The sequence below is a fragment of the Molothrus ater genome, chromosome 6 (assembly GCF_012460135.2).
Source record: "Molothrus ater isolate BHLD 08-10-18 breed brown headed cowbird chromosome 6, BPBGC_Mater_1.1, whole genome shotgun sequence".
In the NCBI taxonomy this organism is placed as follows: domain Eukaryota; kingdom Metazoa; phylum Chordata; class Aves; order Passeriformes; family Icteridae; genus Molothrus; species Molothrus ater.
In genome coordinates this window covers 56,643,290-56,662,509 of record NC_050483.2, presented here as the reverse complement: position 1 = coordinate 56,662,509, position 19,220 = coordinate 56,643,290, and the positions used below count along the sequence as shown (strand labels likewise).

The window sequence follows — 19,220 nt, the reverse complement described above, 5'->3', positions numbered from 1 at the left end:
TTTGAATTAATAAGTGTCTTGATGCTTTCCTATAGTACCTGTACATGATCTCCTGAAGTGTTTCTGCCTTTCCACCTACTTCATCGTAACGCTACACTGATTTTTATGTAGTTCTCCTTTTTCAAATCCAGGTTTATTACTTAGATTTGTGTGGGCTTCTTTTTTTTTCCGTAGGGTGTTGAAGAATAGCCATTCTCATGTGTTGCTGGGGACGAGTTGCTCTTCAATTACAGGTTTTTAACTAGTTATTTATAATGTATAAAAATGCAGTGTTTTCAGCACCCTGTCAAGACAGTTTCCCAGTCTCTGTGGTATAACTTTAGTTCCAAATCATTCCTTATTTCTGTCTCCATACCCAGTCACCCTGTGGACAGTGTCACAATCTGGTAGGTTTTAAACTAATCTTAATCTGTGGAGTTTTTTTAACACATTGCACCATTTCTGACATTCTATTGCTTCTCATATTCAGGGATTTACAGCTTCCCACTGGGTTTTGTCTTCCACTTAGCCTCTTCTTGCTGCATCCCCCCTTTTTCTCTCCTATCCCACAGCAGCTCCAGCCTCTCCTGTTTGGAGGTGGCAGCACAGTGGGTGCAGCCTTGGATGTAGTGACAGGACAGGAGGGGGATGACTTCAAACTGGCAGAAAGCAGGTTTAGGAAGAAATTCTTGACTGTGAGGGTGGTGAGGTCCTGGCAGAGGTTGCTGAGAGAGGATGTGGATGCCCCACTGTAGGGGGATACAGTATGGGTAAGTGAAGGTAGTATAGAATGTAATCTTATCCCCCAACGAGTTGCAGCTGGACCAATTACTAAAGATTAGGAGCAGGCCTGATCTTAGCAGGCCACACCTGTAGCCAATAAGAACAAGTGGTGTAAAAGAGTGGATTGGTGGGAGCTGGAGTCAGATGACTGCTGCAAGGGACAGGAACAGTCAGTGCTTAGAGGAGCTGCCTACGAGAAACATTGAGGAGGTATGAAACTGTGGTGCTATAGGAACCCTTGCACCATAATGATAATAAAACTCTTGATGTATAAGACAACACCCCACCCCTGGAAGTGTTAAAGGCTGGATGGATCTTTGAGCAGCCTGGTCTAGTCAAGGTGTCCCTGCCCATGGAGGGGGTTGGAATGGGATGATCTTTAATGCCCCTTCAACCCCAAACCAGCCTGCGATTCCATGATCCACAGCTGTGGCTGGAGAGCAGCTGCCTGGGGGATACAGGTCCTTGCAGGGAAGAAAAGCTGCTGGAACATTCTCCTCTTGTGCTGAAGCCTTTGCTGCAGGTTCTGATTCGCATCTCTGATCTCCACCAGACATTCACCTAATTGAGTAGATTGACCCTGGCTCTAATGTAACAGGCAATTAATCAAAGGCTGACTAATCAGCTCTCTCCATGGCTGGCACCTTGCAGAGAGTCTGGGAATCACTTACATGCTACTCTGCAAACCAGTTTTAGGCTCTGAGATTTACAGCCAGTTAATTCTATTGAACTCTGTGGATTTACTGTAAACTTCAATTATTATAAACTCAGAAACATAATAAAAATTCCTTTACTTAGCTACATTAAATGATAATTTAAAAACTAAGTTTTGTAGCTCCTTTAACTAATTCCACTCAGGAGTTTGACCGTAGCATTAAAATTTAGCTGAAATCTGCTGTTTTTCCTTGGATTTAAATACCTTGAAAACTGATTGGCTAAACAAGAGAGTTTAAACTTATTTTTCAGTGTTTAAAAGTACTTTATTTTCAAAGCGCTTCATTTTGATCTAGATAACTTCTGAAGTTTGATACTGCTGAAATGTAGGACCTGATTTTTGAGCTGAGGTTCTCATTTGCCAAGCTGCAGCAGTTAACAGCCATTCAGTGATGTTGATAAACTGACATCTATTAAGAGCTTTAAATTGAAGATGCACTGTGAAATAAGATGAAATTAAAGCAGAATAAACATCAGCAAGCACTTAGTCCTCCTGCACAGCCAAACTCATTTAAGTGAGTGTGTTTTGTGCTGGGATGTTTTGAAGCAAAGGGCAGTGCAGGGATGCAGCTGGACACTGTGGCACTGTCCCAAGGGCAACAAAGCCACTGCTCTCATCCTGTCAGGAGTGACATGGGGGTGATTGTTTTTTTCTTTTTCTCCAGCCAGGCCTATTTATGAGCTCTCTGCTGGTCCTCTGAGCCTCATTCTGACTTCATTTTTCTGCAGGAAGGGGGTAAGCAAACTGCACTTTGCTTGTTTGGTTGATGCTGAGTTTTTCTGATGCTCCAGAACATCACATCTGTTCTCTTTCTTGTAACAAATGTTCAAACCTCTTATTTACCAGTGTTCACTCAATTAAATAAACCAAATTGCTGTGGGCAATGTTGGCTGTCTCTTAATGTACCCCAACTTTCTTTTAGTTCCTTTTCTCACCACCCTGGATATCATCTGCTGACTTTTCTATTGCTTCCATATTGTTTGGGTATTTGGAGCCCAGACACATTCACCTCTGCTGTGTTTGTTGTTTATGATCCTTGCTGCCTGTATTGTTGAAGCTGCCTGCTTTGCTTAGCTTCCTCTCAAAGACTTTTGTGTCCTTTCTGTCATTCCAATGACCTAAAGCATGTTGCTAGCACTGAAAATACAACCTTTATTTGCCGTCCAGTCAAATCCTGAACTGAACTACCTGTTCAACTGGTGGTGAATCCCCCCTGCATGTTTTCCTGCACTCTTAGTCTTGTGGCTGTCTTTTCACTGTTTTATTTTATTTTCAATGCTGTTAGATAATAATATTGCACCAGCTCTGGAAGAGTAGTTGGTCTCTCTAAAGTGAGGACTTATTGTATTTGGGTTCCATCCAGATGAAGGAAGGAATGGTGAATCTGACTCCATGTTCCCAGAAGGCTAATTTATTATTTTATGATACTATATTATATGCACAAATACTGAACTATACTGTAGTAAAGAATTCAGGAAGGATACTTACAGAATGCTAAGAAGATAATTATGGAAACTCGTGACTCTTTCCAGAGTCCCAACACAGCTTGACCCTGATTGGCCAAAGATTCAAAACAATTCACAGAAAACCAATGAAACAATCACCTGTGGGTAAAAAAATCTCCAAACACATTCCATGTGAGCAAAACACAGGAGAAGTAAATGAGATAAGAATTGTTTTCCTTTTTCTCTGAGGTTTCTCAGCTTCCCAGGAGAAAATCCTGGGCAAAGGGATTTTTCATAAAATGTGAATGCCACAAGGACTCCCTGCATTTTCTGGGATGTGAACATTCCCCAATGCATCTGAGTTTCTCTGCAGCATTCCTGAAAGTTTTCAAGGACCATTCTTCTAAAATCCATTGTTAAGGTATTTATTTCCCTACTCTCTTCCTGTCTTGTTCCTGAGCAGGCTGGAGCTGGGCTGGGTTGCCATCCTCCTTTCCCCGCCACCCCAGGTTCCAGTTTTCCACTTCTTTTTTCTGCCTCTGTCGAGATTGGGATTGGAGGCACTTGAGACAATAGTTCACATTCAGGCTTAGATGTTTATTTTTTCTTATCTATGTTATAGTCTCACAGCAGTGAGTTCTGCAGTCTTTCACTAACAAGGCACAAAATGGCTATCTCTTGTTACAAGGTCTCTTAAGGCTAAACTGTCCAATTAAGAAATGACACCTAAATTATTTTCACTTTTAACTCAATAACTAATCCCTTATGTCCCACTCTGGGATTTGGACTTTTCTATTACACGGTCCTATTCCACAAAATCACCCAAACCCATGAAGAAGGTGAAGAAGAAGGACCAGCCACTACCCTAAAACCTCCATCTTGCTCCATATATATTACTATATTCTAAAACCCCAAACTCTAAGTTTTCCACCCTGTGATATTACACACTTCCAGTCAACTCCACGCCCACAATCCCAGTGCTATCATTCAATTTTTGAAGCCTTCACCACAGCCTCAGGTCAAATGCAGTGCTCTCCTGGGAGTCAGTCTGTCAGCACAGAGAGTGTAAAATTCTCAGCATCCAGAGCTCCAGCACCCAGGGTGTGCCCCAGGCAGATCCCTGGCTGCCATCCAGGAGTGCTGAGCTGTGGACAGGTGACAGTGCTTGTGCCATGTCAGGGTTTTGCAATGACAGTCCTGGTTCTTTGAGCTCCCTCTTGGCTGCCTGTGCTTGCTCCTGCATCTCCAAATGGCTTCACTGTGTATTGGAGCAGCTGCTCCTTTTCCTCCAGCCTGATACTGCTGCTTATCAGTGTGGCTGGGATTAGGCTGCAGTGTTTGTACAAGGCAAGGGTTCTAATTAGCTAAAGCCACTCTGGAGGCATTTTTCTCATATTTGGTAATGTTCCCAATCGGTGCACATGTTGCTGTTTGCTGGCTCCTCCTTTGTTTTTCAGTTCCTGGGGTATTTGGGTCTGTCTCCCTCATCTCTGTCAAGAGAGCTGTCAGGAGGGTATTTCCCTCTTGTATCACTCTCCATGGTGGCTTTTGCTGTATTCTAGCTCTGTTTGTCACATCTCTCAAGCTACATTGCTTAAGCCCATGTGCTGACTCAGTATTTGTGTTCCTGTTGGGTTCCTGCTCTAAATACAGCCATTGCCTGTGACTTTGCTTGCATTTTTGGACATTTAGGTTTGTTCTTGTCCATACTCTTGCTTGCAAGCTGGTCTTGTGTAACCCACAGTGTTTCTATTTAGCTTGATGTTGATACAGCAGTTTGTGAGCTCAGCTGCAAGGTGAAGAGCACTGATCATTTCTTCCTTGATTTTTGATCAAAACCTACAATTTCCCTGGAGAATTCCAGTTTTCCTTCATCTCCTTTGCAACTGTAATGGTTTTGGTTGCATTTCTGTCAACAATCTCTTTTAATGCTGGATTTTTATTTTATATATATAAAAAATAATCACCCAGCTTTCCTTAGAAAGTCAAAAACCTTGCCGCTGATTTTGATGTTTCTAAGAAGACTTGAACCACCCTTGTGTACACTGATATTTTTTTGGAAATACGCCTCATGTGGAGTTTGAATTGGCCTGTTTGCTTTGTTTGTAGGGGCTGATTTGCCAGGAATTTGTAATTCCTGGGCATCACACTAAACTGAGTGCTGCTCCAGGATTTCCTTCTTCCCACCAGCAGAATAAATGCAGGTTGCAAGAGAGACCCTGGGGTTCTCCTGAAACTTCTGCAAGTTCCTGTGAACTGGACTTCCCAGATCCACTTCAGAGGTTGTTAAATTAGTGGGAAGCTGTTTGATTGGAATAAGTGAGCTGTGAGGTCCAAGCCTGGTGTGAAAGTCAGAATTGGATCCAAAAACCCATTTGTGAAGTGTACAGGAACACAGGACAGTGACTGCCTGGCCATCAGGCAGCACCTACTGAAATAGTCACAGGGAAATGATTTGACCAAATCACTGCTTGATAATCTACAACTTCTTTTTTTGCACACTTCACAAGCCAGGTTAGATTTCTCTACTACAGGCTTAGTGGCTACATGGATTTTTTGGATATTTTCAACTCTAGGTGAAGCTAACCCTTTTGTTTTTGGCTAATGGCTCACAGCCTCATTTCAGTTGATTTTCAAGTGTGGTTTCAGGCACTTGGTCTGTGCTGCTCATGGAAATTTTAGTGAGGAAATGCTGTGGTGTCCATACAAACGTTTAATTGAAACACTGCTTCTGCTAAGGCAGTTTCATCCTCCTCTGGAGTTCAGGGCATTGTCACCTGTACCTGGCAGCAGGTGAATGTGACTTTAGGCAGAAATGTGCTGTGCAAATACTTCTGCCTCCACACCTCTCCAGCACATTCCTTCCAGCTGGCCCAGAGGAGTGGAGTACCGGGACACCCTGTCTGACCTCAGCAAGGTGTGCCAGAGATGTTTCACTCAGACATTCATGCCTTGGGAAGAGGAGTTCACTGCCCTGAGCTCTGTTTCATAAGCTTTTGTAGTTTTGGGGCTCTTGACTCAGAGACCTGACTCTGTTGCATGCAGTTTGCTCTTTACTCTTATTTCTTTTGAATAAGACTTGGGGCTGAGAAGGGAGAATAACTGGACTATAATAACTGGGAGAATAAAGTTCAAGCAGTAGGAGATGTATTTGGTTTTTTTGCAAGTCTAGAGAATGTTGGGGAAGGTTTAATGTACTGAATTGTGACAGTGTTCACAGGGGTTCTTGGATGAGGCAAGAGACAAGAATGTTGACTCTATGTTCAGAAGGCTTGATTTATTATTTTATGAGATAGATATATATATTACATTATAACTATACTAAAAAGAAATAGAAGGAAAGGTTTCCTCAGAAGGCTAGCTAAGAATAGAATGGAATCAATAACAAAGATCTGTGTCTCGGACAGAGAGTGAGAGCCAGCCCTGCTGTGACTGGTCACTAATTCCAAACATCTACAGGAGACCAATCCAGATGCACCTGTTGCATTCCACAGCAGCAGATAACCAATGTTTACATTTTGTTTCTGAGGCCTCAGCTCCTCAGAAGGGAAAAAATCCTAAAGAAATAGATTTTCACAAAAGATATCTGCGACACTGAACAAAGTGGAAGTGTGAGTTGCTGCTGCTTGTGTGCAGTTTTATTGCCATCCTGCCTTCCCTGCACATTCATGCTTTGTTCAGCCAAGTTTACCTCCAGTAAATGCTGCAGCAATAATTGTTTTGCAAAGAATTACAATGAGAGTGGTGCCTGCTAAATATCAGGCAGGTGGCAGGTATCCCATGGCTGCTGCTCTGTGAGGGACTTAAATCAGCCACACCAGCATGAAACCTCTTTTTCTTGGCATAACTGGGCTATGTCAGGGTTGATCTCTCATCCAGGCCTAGGGCAGGAGATGCCTGAAAGGGATTTCACTGCTTGGCCAAGCCAGAAACACATCCTGCTGCTGAAGGAACAGCCATTCCAGTGGCTCCCAGGTGAGAGGATGCTTCATCTTTGGAATAATAGTGTAAAGGTTTATGTGAAATACATTTCCTGGGTTTTAAAAATACCAGCTTGACATTTAGTGGGACATAAAGGGAATATATCTACAGTTTAGCTGGTGGTTGACAAAGAATAATAAAAACTGACTACATCTGAAAATGTATTTGAATTCCTGCCAACTGTGCTCTAGCTCTTTTAGCACAACAGTTCTGGAAAAAAACAACCACAGAAAGGGCAGTGTTGAGGTGACAAGGATGAGAGTTTATTCTCTTAACATCATTGTGCTATTATTTCTGGATTACGGTTTTTACCCATTGCAACTTTGTAAAGGATGGTTTCAAGAATAAAGGAGAGTAAGAACTTGATGTGGGAGATGGAGAAAGGCAGCTGAGTACATGGGAATCAAGAGTGGGAGTCTTGTATGGTCTCTCATTTTCTTCCATAAATGTGACCTGATGTATTCATGACTCCTGATGAATTCTGGAGATATTTGAATGGAAGTGGATAAGCATCTTATTTCCACAGAAAACACGTTAGGGTCTCCATAGAAAGTTGCACAGGGAAGGGTTCAAAAGTAAGGGAATAACAGAACAATCATTGGGAAGAAGTCTGGAGTAAGCAACTTCTTTGGTGCAGTAAACCTGGGCAAACCTGATTGAACTTGAGACCTTATTTTCTCTTTGGCAACTCGTTTCACAGCCTCCCTTCTGGACTTTCTAGGTGGACACTTATTTTCAATCATGCAGCATTGGAAGTACAGAGAATGAGGCACCCACAGACCTGTGTGCCCAGCTGTGCAGGCAGCCTAGCTCTGCACATCTTCATTCTAAATCAGCAGGGAAATTTCCCCTTGGCTTAGCAGATGAGACAAGGCTCCTGGGCCTGGATGGATGGATGGAGCTCACTCAGCTGCCTCCTGGGCAATGGATAGATGAAGTGGCTCACTCATCTGGCTCCAGTGATGAGTCTGACGTAACCAGATTTGGTGTCTCCCACATATTTTTAGCCCAACCTGTGGTATTCACATGCCCTCTGAACAGAGAGAAGCAGAGAAAAGAATGATCAGAACAATTCTTATCTCGTTTGCTGTGCCTGTGTTTGAGCCCATGTGGAAAGTGTTCTGGAGATTGTTTACCCAAGGTCATTTCTTGGTTGGACTCTGGTGATGGTGTTTTGGATTCATTGACCAATTGATCCGTGTGTGTGTGTTGGGACTCTCAGGCAGAAAGTAATGAGTTTTTTAGTTATTTAGTGATAGCTCTGGTTAGTGTAATATAGTTATAGTATAATATAGTAATTAATTAGCCTTCTGATATCATGGAGTCAGATACCAATTATTCTTCCCAGACTTGGGCATTATATCACCAATAACAACTCCACGGCCACCACCTCCTGCTCTGGCTCATCAGCGCTGCCACTCAGCCAGGCCTGACAGTGTCACCACAGGGGACAGGGGACAGCCTGAGACTCTGGGCACAGCCCTGATGGAGGCACATGTGGCTCCTCACCAGGGCTCAGCCCAGGGAGCCAGACACCCTCTCCAGCTGGGATCCATTGGGATTCTGCCATGGCCAGACTCACGTAAGTCCAGGGGATTGAGGTCTGCCCAACAAGGACTTTTCTTCCTCCTCTTGAGCTCTTTCTAAGTAGCTTTTATTTTGAAGATGCCAGTCTGGACTGCTTTTGGGGGATCTGCCAGGCAGCAGCTTTTAGCCACAAGATCATCAGAACACCTTTTTCTTTTTTTTTTTTTTTTTTGGAAAAAAAGAGCTGCATTAGGAACACCTGCAGAAAATTGCCTCAGGGAGCATTTTGCCTTAGAAAGGCAAGATACTGCTGAGAGCAGATTAGAGCCAGTTTACAAATTGCTGCAGGCAGTGAGGCCAGGAGCCTTTTGGCTGTGAGCAGCCACCTCTGTGTACTCCCTTCCTTTCCCTCATTTTCTGTCCACCTTCCCCACCCTTTCTCATGTTTTGAGCATTGTGAGCAGCTGGATTCAGATGTGTGGTTTTATTTTATAGCTTTTCCATGCTGTTTTTGAGGAACATCAGATATTCCAGAAGCTGGAAACAATTTTTTTACGCCAATAAGTGAATTGTTGGGAAGAACTTCAATTTCACTACAGAAAGACCTTTTGCAACCAGAGACTGAAGGAAGATTTGCCCTGAATGTTGGGGGAAAATGACCCTTCTCATGCTGGGATTCAAAACTACATCCAAAATACACATCCAAAGTAGCAGTTGTGTGGAAAGTGAAGAGAGATAATGTGCCCTCATGGTATATGAGGCTTACACAGAGCCTTCCTCAAAATTAAGGTTACCAAGGGATGCATTGGGATCAGTGCTGTGCTTCCACCTTTTGCTCCAAAACCAGCTTTTACCTCTGTGAAAAAACCCATTGGGAAGCACAGAGCTGCTGGCACAGCTTTGCCCTTCCAGCCTGGGATGCCCCAGAGATGGATGGAGCAGGGCCTGGCCCCAGGATGAGCAGGGTTCAGGGAAGCAATGGCTGGCTGAGCATGGCAAGGGGCAGGCTGCTCCTTTTGCTTTGGATGAATGATCCTTACTTTACCCTTTTACTGCAAATCTCTGGGAATCCAGGATGGGAAAGGTACATTTCCAAAGTGGATCCAGAATACTTATTACCAGACTGTGAATTTAAGCCAAGTAATAAATGATATCTCTGTACAGGAGAGAAAATAATTTACAATTTCTGATTTCCTGACACATGAATAATTTTTATTCTTTTAGGCAAATTTGTCAGCAAGATAACTGTTTGAATAAAGACCTAGCACTCATAAGGTGAGAGCAGTAGGAAAGGTGAGGCAGTAGTACTTAAATATCCCCTTTAGGAAGTGGCATAAGCTGCTTTATCTCGTTTCCCTGGCTCACATTCCTTTGGTGGCTGTCACATGTTTACCAGCCAGCAGAGTTCCTTCTTCCTTGGGATGTTAAATCAACAAGCACATGCGGAGAAAAGGGCAAGAACACCAGCACCACTCCTGTTTCTCAGACTCAGGACTGTGCCTCTCCAGCTTTGCCCACCTCATGTGAGTACTACAGATTCTAAGGATTTAGCAGACTGCCCTAGGAAAGACTTTTCTCATAAACAACACATTTCAAAGCTTTCTTGGGAAATTCCACTTCTGGTTTGACTCATCTTGCTGCTTTATGTAAGTGTGATTAGGTAAGTCTCGTGTTTGGAGTGCTTTGGGGCTATTTCTTGGTGAGAAGATAGCTTCCCTAGTTTGTAACTCTTGAGACAATTGCAGTTTGAAAAGAAAATCCTATGCTACCCTCACTTCTAACTTTGGATTTTCATGCTGCTTTGGTTTTCTTAAAATACAAAGATCTTGGAAATTGCAAGGAATTGAATAGGAGTAAGCCTTTTCTTCTGTTTTCTACTTTGACATTGTTCTGTTTCCTGCTGTCATTCCAGACTTTATTTTAAGGCAGTAGTAGACTGGAATTCTAGATCCATAATGAGTAACAAAAGTGCAAAGTATTTGCATTCCTGTTAAGCAGAGGGCACACCTGATTGCTGTGCAAGGGAAGCCATGGATGCTGGCAGGTGTTTGTGAATGAGACAGGTTCAAAGAAAAAAAAGGAACTTAATGGTGGCTGGGGAGAAAACAGCTGAAGGGATCCCAATAAAATAGTAAATAGATTCCATAGCTTGGCTCAGTGTGGCTGAAAATATCCCAGGTACAGGCTGCACTTTATTCTTGTGGTCCCTCATGTCAAGTGTTCTGCAGAGTGTGTGTGTGGATGCTTGCTCACATGGGCTAGGCTGGAGTGTCGGTGCTGCAGAAGCCCTTGGAGCGCACAGAATCTATTTTAGTCCATCTCCATTGCATCTCTTCTGGCTAAGAGCTGCTCTGCCTCCCCTCTTCCCTTCTCCTGGCTCTGAAGAGGCACAGCTCTCCATTTATCCCTGAGAATGGCATCCCAACTTTTGCTTGAAAGGAACTCTGGGTAGATGCTTTGAAACCTGTTGATGCAAATGAAACCTCTGAAACAACTTTGTGGCTGCTTCCATCTAGAGAAGGCCCCTCCATCTGGAGAAGGCCCTTTCCCAGGTTTTGAAGTGCTGGGGTCCTGCCCTGCATGTTTTTACAAGGGAATTATGGAGGGTGACTTACAGCAGCTGTTTTCTCTGAGGTCATTCCTGCTCCCCATTTAATCAGTGACCACTCTCCTTTTGATTTTCCATGTCCTGTAGGGACAGATATTTCAGGCATAAGTACCAGGGTTCATCTTTCATTCAGTTTGGCTGAGCTTTCCAGTTTTTGGCTGAACTCAGGCTCAGTAAAACTGACTGGACTAGAAGGAGGTGTGATGTAGGAAAGAATAAACTGGGAAGGCAGACACAGGGAATGAGCTGTTCTCCTGGCCATTTAAAATGAGCTCTGCTTCCCTCTTCCTTAGGCCTGCAGGATTTCATTGCCTCTCCTTTGTCACAGAGCCCTGGGTTAGCTGAGCAATGATTTCAGTTCCTCCCTTTCTCCATGCAGCCCTAGTAACTGGTTAACTGGTTTATACCCATGTGGAGAGAAAAATATGAGAAATATTCCCAGGGCCATGGTAGAAGGTGTCATTGCTCAGCTCTTCACTCAATTAAATACATGACTCTAGAAACTGCTGACATTCCCCCCCCCCCAAGCATTTGTTTAATGCCTTTTGTTATTGTTGGAACATATTTTCTCAGGGTGTGGGTCACTTGGTTGATACCAGAGGCCTAGAAGTCTTCCACAGCACTCTCTCTCTTTGCAATCACACCCTGCTTTATGAGCAGCAGCCTTCTGCTTCAGGCCTCCCTGTTAAATGCCAACAATTCCTCCATCCTGCTCCTCAGGAGCCAGAGGCTGGTGGCTACATCCCAGGAAGCTGTGGTGGGGCAGCTTCTACTGTGTAGACATCCTCTACACCCTCTGTACCAGCTCAAATACCACCTGAGGATCCCTCATGCCAATTGTAGCTACACCAGAGGTTAACTTGGCAGCAAATAACCTGTGTGGAATGAAGCCCCAGGCAGGACTGTAGCCACATTTCTCTTCACAGAGAAAAGCAAGGCACAATTCTTCTCAATAATATTTCTGGGATTCACATTCTCTGAACCTCAGAGAAAGAAAACACAATTCTTATCATTTGCTGAGCTTGTGTTTGTGTAAAAGTAGAATGCAATATGGAGATTGTTTACCCAAAGTGATGGGTTTTTGTTTTGTGTTCTTGGCCTATCAGGGCCAAGAGTGTGTGTGTGTTGGGACTGTTGGCTGACAATCATGAGATTCAGAGCAGGGTGTGTGCAGAGTTGAGTACTTGGCAAGTTCAGTTTTAGATGTATAGAATAATATAGTATAATAAAATATTTAATAGCCTTCTGGTATCAATGGAGTCCTCCTCATCATTCCTCCTTTGTCAGGGTTTCTCAGCACAGCTATACCGAATCTTTGGCTTTTGGGTTTGGAGAGCTGTGGATTTGTGTCTCTGAGGTGCTGTAAAGAATGATCCAGGAAGGAAAGGTGAACCTGAATGCCAAAGCTACATCTGCTGCTCAAACACCCTGATTTCTTTTGGGAATGGCATGGAAAGGTCACAGTCAGGGCCATCTTTGGTGATGTAGCTCTGGTGGTTGTTAGATGGAAACTGGTTTAGTTGTTCATGGGTGTGAATCCCATCACCACCACACAGAATTTCTTGTCTCAGCAGGATTGTGGAACACTCCTCTCTCCCCCCTGCTGCTCGTGCCTCTTTTTGGGTCCCTTTGGTTTGCTAAATGCCAGACTGATCATCTGGATTTGTTGCTGGGTTTAAATGCAGGGGCCAGAAACCTTTAGTGGAACTTTATAAAGATTGACCTGGCTACTCCTTTAAAAAAAACCAAACAATGGCTGGTCATGCTTTCAAGACAAAATTAGCCACCAAAGTTGCCCCTTTAGCACTGCCAATTAGAAGTTTTAGAAAAAAGTAGGTGTTCTGTGCTGCAGTTTGACAGCAGCCCCTGATCAAGGAAGGTTGAGAGGCACATGCTTGTCTCTCTTTTTCTTTTTGGTCAGCAGTTTGCCACTGCTGCTGCCTGGGTGTATTTAATGGGAGCTGGAAAAGGGACAGAGCAGCTTCAGAAGGCTCAAAACAAGCAGCACCAAGGGGGCGTGTGATGCCAATATTGGAAAATTTGTTTTAATTCCCGAGGTCAGGGGTTGAGACATGGATATAATGAGGGTTCTGCACCCTGCCTGGATGTGTTGAGTGCAGGTGTGAGGTTGTGGTCTCTTGCCATCTTTCTGCTCCTTTGGTACCTGCCAGGAGATGTCTGTGGCCTACAGGGATCCAACAAATAACAGGTCAAGGAGGAGCCAGGGCTGTGTCCAGAGGGTGCCCTGCTTTCCATTGGCACCTGGCCCACTCTCCACAGATGGGAAATCATCTAAATATTAAGAGATTTGGTTTGATTAGCTAAATTCTCCTGTTGGCAGCACATTTCCAGTCCCTGGAGCAGTGGAGATCAGACAGGTTGCCAAGGCAACACGCAGCCTTCAGTGAGAGGTTTACTGTGGTGCTGTCCTTGGACAGTTGATGGAGTAGGGTTTATTTAGGTCTTTGGAAAAAACCCAAAGCTGCTGTCCAGCCTTTTGCTGTGATGAGTCATTGTGCCTTGGGTCAAATTGGTGAAACTAAGAGAAAGGTTTTGTGGATGAGAGAAATAAGAACATGAGAGCATAAAGGTCCCAATTAGGTTCCTCTTTGAAGAGGTGAGAGCGCTTCAATTCTGAATGGAGACAACTTATTCTTTTTTATCCCCCCAAGTAAGTGAAACAGCAACAGAGATCCTCCTTTCTCCCCCCCTCTCCTCCCATTTCCTCTCTCTCCCAAATGTAAAATACTTATTTTTATTCTCTAGAGGACTCTGTGCTCACTGTTTAATTCTTGACTCATATCAGAGGTCCTTCCAGTTTGACCTTTTGTCACTGCTTTGCTTGTTGCTCTCTGCTCCCTTCTCTGCTATAGAAGCCCTGGTAAATTCAGCTTGTGACAGTTTCCATTTCATTACTCCTCCTTTTGTATCAGCTGGGAGATGAAAATCTCATCAAGTCACTGTGTCTCCTGTTGCCTGTTAATTGATCTGGATCCCAAATCAGGGAGTGCATGGGGACAGGAGGCCTCTCTCCCTGTGGCTGTTCCCTGGAATTACTCACTCAGCAGAATTGTGCCAGTGGTGGGCACAGCCACCTCTGAAGTTTTGAAAAGGATCTGATTCAATGTTCTCACAAGCCAAGGAGGGAAGTGCCATTGTGCTGAGTGTCAGGCCTTAATTTGCTAAGTTAGTAAAGGTTTCTGTTTTGAAATAATTCTGGCAGTGATAGGAAAGACTCGAAGGCTACAAGAACAACAGGATCACAGGGAGCTAAAGGTGGTTGTGTAGGAGACACCACCAGAGTGCCCCTTTTTGTTTCTCTCACTGCTGAGAGGAATGTGAGTTGCTCTCACCAGTGGATACCCTGTTAGCTCAAGGAGAAATCATTGTACAAGCAAGATTTGCAAAGAGCCACTGCATGGTTTAACATGGGGAGCCAGGCTGGCATTTTCTGAACAAGTAGGTGCTGTTCTCTCTTGAGTGTGGACCTCAGCTGGTGTCATGTAGCATAGGGAGAAGAGAAGGAATTGAAAAATAACTCTAGACACTCCTTGCTGTGAGAAAAGTTCTGACCTTCTCTATAATAAAACTGAGGCATGAACTTTATAGACAGTGACTTGTATGTGAGAGGGGAAAAATTTAAAGGGTGGAGGAGCCTTTAAAAGTCTGCATTGGCATCCTTATTTATTTATCCTTTTTGAGAGGATGGCAGCTGATAGATGTGTCACTGTGATGCTGCACAGTTATCTTCTTTCCCGTCTCAAAATACTGCATTAGTGATACCATGGCAACAAAGAAGTTGTCTTTAAGAAAAGGGGAAAAAAAAAAGGCGTGACTTCAGTGTTCAAGAAAGGTGGCAGACTGACAGCCCCAGTCTTCCCTTTCTACCAGCAAGGCAGTCTTGGTGTCAGCTGTGACAAAAGGTATCAGATTGTGATCTCTGTGTTGTACTGTAACTGAAAACAAACCTGGGACACCATCAAAGACAAACCTACAGGAAGAGCAGGCTGAGAACCTTCTGAGAAAAGGGGCTCCTGTTGGACAATTAAATTCTGTTTAAATTATAAATTTTCCTAAGAAGTGCATCATCTTGAAAAAACTTTCTCAGACTCAGGTTGTGTCCTCTTTCAGGATGGAATTCTCCTCTGAGCAGCCTGTGAGGAAAAAACAGCCTGTCCCCTGCTACTGTGTAGTTTTTCCAGGGGCTGGAAAGTCAAAGGATGTCTGGAAGGGGCAAGCTGAGACCTCTGTCCTGTTTGATTTATTTGCATTTTAGTACAGGTCTCATCTCTAACATGAGAGCCCTGAGCAGCAGGAGTTTGGCTTTTAGGGACTAGATTCTTTCATTTGCTCTAATTCAAGTTGTATTTATCATTATCACCACAGCCATTTTCTTGCCTTTCTATGCCTTAGGTGAAAGCTTTGACCTCCAAGGTAGCTCACTGCTTTGTGTGATAGCTGCTCTTATAATGGAAAATAGTTCCAGAGTGCAAAACTGAGAATTTTAGCACAGCTCAGAGATCAGAGTGAATATTGAGATGGAGAAGAAATGGCAGAGCAAACTTTTGAGTCTGAGGCCATAGATTGGGGGCTGGGAAAGTAATTTTCTACCTGGTTCTAGTTTTTCTTCCCCTGTCTGGAGAAGAACTGAGATGAACAGTTGTGAGGCTGCGGGTTTCACTTTGATGGCCTCAGTTGTGGGCCCAGCCCTGGGGAACAATCCTGGCAGGGAACTTGGGCCAGGAGGACCAAGGCTTGGATGGGTGTGAGGTTCCTTGTGGCAGTCCTACAAGGACTGGAAAAATCCCTTTGCCCAGGATTCTTCTCCTGGGAAGCTGAGAGGCCTCAGAGGAAAAGGAAAACAATAATTATCTCATTTGCTTCTCCTGTATTTTGCTGCTTTGGAATGTGTTTGGAGATTGTTTATCCACAAGTGATTGGTTCATTGGTTTCATGTGAATTGTTTGGCCAATCAGGGCCAAGATGTGTCAAGGCTCTGGAAAGAGTCACAAATTTTCATTATTATCTTTTTAGCCTTCTGTAAGTATTCTTTCTGTATTCTTTAGTATAGTTTAGTTTAGTATTCTTTAATATATAGTATCATAAAATAATAGATTAGCCTTCAAGAATGTGGAGTCAGATTCATCATTCCTCTTCATCTGGGGAACGCCGCAAATACAAAAGTTCCTCACAGTGTTCCCATCAAATCTGTCCAGCCCTAACATGGAGGGGCCCAGCTTTCAGCTCATGAATGACAATTCAAGTTCTGTGCTACTCAAATTCTCACCCTGGCCCTGTTAACTTCAAAGAATTTGACTATTGTGGTGAACTGGAGCCATTTTTATGGTTATTACTAAAACTGAAGGTGGAACCTCTGGATCACCCTGGACCTTCACCAGGCACTGTGAATTGTCCCTGTCCATCAGGACACATTTCTGTTCCCTTGTTCCCTCTGTGTTTGTGGTGTGTTTGCTCGCAGATGGAGGAACGAGGAGAGAGCCAGGGCTCTTCAGGATGCAGAATTTCAGGTGCCATTGTTTGCAGAGACTGTGGACTTGAACTAGTGCACCACACTCGTTTGAAACACACCCAGCAAAACGAATACTTCATCTTTTCTAGTTGAAAAGTGCCTTTTGTTGAAGGCAGAATGTTTCACAGAACCATGTGTGCTCAGTTGCAAATGTCATCAAGAGCACCGCTCAAGGCCAGGATGGGTTTTTTGCTGCTGGGAAAAGAGAGCTGCTACAGGGTCATACTCAGCAAAACACAGAGCAGCCTCTGTCAGGTGGAATATCTGGCCACAGGGAAAGGCTTTTTGAAATTGGGCCTGTGGCTCTCACAGGTTGGCTGCTGGGTGCTTTGAGGTTTGCCCTCCCAGTGTCTGTGTTTTGGTCATTTATCTATAGCAGGTTCTAAGTGAAATCCAGACTGCATCTTGAGGATTCAAGTCTGAGCCTGGCTTTTATGAGCAGGCTGAGAAAAATCAAATCTGCTACTTCTGGCCCCAGTGCAGGCTGCACAGTGAACTAAGCTGAGCCTGAAGGGCAGAGGCTGCCCTCCTCTAGTCTGCACCTTAGACATGGTACTGGGAAAAGGAAAATGTAAGTTTAAGGCAGAATTCATCTCAGGCCTTCCATTTCTAAGGGGAGAGCACTTGCTAAATGCCTCTGTGTCTCCTGCTGTGCCTTCAATTCAGTCTGTCCTGAAGGTTTTGAGCATTTCTACTGGATTGCATCCCTTAGAGAATCAGAGGATGCAGCTCCCAGTTTTGGGGGGAAAAAAAGCCAATTCTGCAGCTTTTGTGTGACCCAGGGTGACTGAGGAGAGATGCCTGGAGTCCTGTGACTGTCACCATGGTGTCATCTCCAGATGAAGCCTGAGCTTTGGGGTGAAACATGAGGTAATTCTAAGCACTGAAATGCTTGTACAGATGGATGTAACTTTTCTTGATTGTTCTTTTGGACCTTGACTTCCACCCTTTGGGGTTGTGCCTGTGCCATGGCTCCTGCTCTGTGGGGCAGTTGTGTTGGTGTTTCCCTGCTTCAGACACCTGCTGGGGGGATAAATGCATTGAAAAGTCCAAGGTGTTTGGATGGCTCTGGGGGTGGTAGAAGAGAGGGAAATGAAGTTGATTTACTGTCTTTGAGACCTCTGAAATTGCATGCCTATGTCAGAGGCCATAAGGGCAGCTTAAATCTTTGAAGATGACCTGCAAATAGATCAGCAGCAGCTACAAGTGGGCCCATTCCTCCACCCTTTGAGCAGACAAAATTGGCAGTGAAAGTAGAGAGAGGCATAGTCAGGTCACAAGTGCCTTTCTGTTCTTCATATTCCTTATATAAAAGGACTGCTGAACCTCCTCATTCTTGCTATCTTGTAAATCAGCATATAAAAATAAAGTGCGTGAAACCCAGCCTCTATGCAGGGCAAATCCTCCTGCCTTGGATGGGAATTTCACTCCTGCTACAGCAGGGAATGTGGTCTGATTGCATTTCTGATAATGTATTTGTGGATCACCTTGAGGAGAAGAGGGGGAGTTATACAACTGTTCCCTCACAGTGCTGTGGGAAAGGGTCGGGCTTTGTCTCCTTTGAAATAGATATCAGGAGAGAGCTGCAATCCTGTGAAAGCACACATTTATTTCTGAAGTGTTTGTGTATTGTGTGTGTGGTGCACATGAATAGAATTGCCACCTGTCCAAGGCTGATAAGGACAAGCAGTGGTCATGTTCTTGCAGTTTGCTGTGTGAAGAATTGGCACCTACAGCCTCCCTCAGCCCGAGTTTACGAAATGCTGCATGCAAGGAGTTGCTTCACCATTTGTGGCACTTTCTGGGTTTTCATATATGAGGATTTGTTGGAGGTTTTTCTATAATGGACACAGTGTTAGCCATGGCTTCTGAAAACCTCTTACTTTTTTTTTCTGCCCTGCTGTCTCAGAAAGATCCCATAAGTTATCCTGCTCCTTTAGGAATCCACATAAGGCACTGCTTTCCTTGATAACCTCAGCTTGTGGGTGGGCAAAGTGACAAGATTCTGATCCCCACGTGCTTTGGGCACAGAGTAGAGGAAGTGACTGAGAAAGCTGCTTGGTGTTTCCATTGCACCCAGCAGGGAACTTGTCCTTGCAGTGGGGCTGCTGCCATCACTCCATCCTACATAACTTCCCCTCAGTATTTGCTGAGCCTTGCCAAGCACAAGGATGGACTCCTGGGCTTTGCTGTGACACTGCTGATAGGGATGAGGATATGTAGATATGCAAGTAGGTGGAAACTCTCTCATACATCATAATAGTAATAATAATAACGTACACTTGTACTGCCTTGCAGCTTTTGCTGGAACTTCTGCCCACGCACCACCAGCCTACTTGGTTCACAATGCAATGTGCATGCTAGACAATTAGTGGCTGATAATGAAAAATGTCATGGGAACCAGCAGGAAAATCATAGCTTACTCCAAATATATAATGAAATGTAATTAGCACAGACAGCAAAACAGACAATTTATGGTTTCTTTTATTTTTTGTAATTAAAAAGTAGCAGTAAACATTCCTTTTTCAGGAAGTTTGGTATCAAATGAAATTAAAGAACTATTGTCTGGAATAGTCTTTTATGCAGAATTTAACCCTTGCATGGCAGAATGGATTAAGTTCTTGCTATTTGCAGGTCCAAATGAATCTACTG

General features: G+C 44.0%; 1 protein-coding gene across 6 annotated transcripts in view; it reads left to right on the top strand.

The window, feature by feature from the left end:
• SYT16 (synaptotagmin 16) overlaps positions 1-19,220 on the top strand; it is a 114,280-nt gene that overhangs the window by 30,983 nt on the left and 64,077 nt on the right. For 5 of the 6 annotated variants that reach the window (XM_036384309.2, XM_036384304.2, XM_054515153.1 and 2 more), the window contains exon 3: positions 2,142-2,212. The gene's annotated coding sequence lies outside the window, so the exon portion shown is untranslated. The remainder of the gene's footprint in view (positions 1-2,141; positions 2,213-19,220) is intronic. The other variant, XM_036384307.2, reaches the window with a different exon arrangement.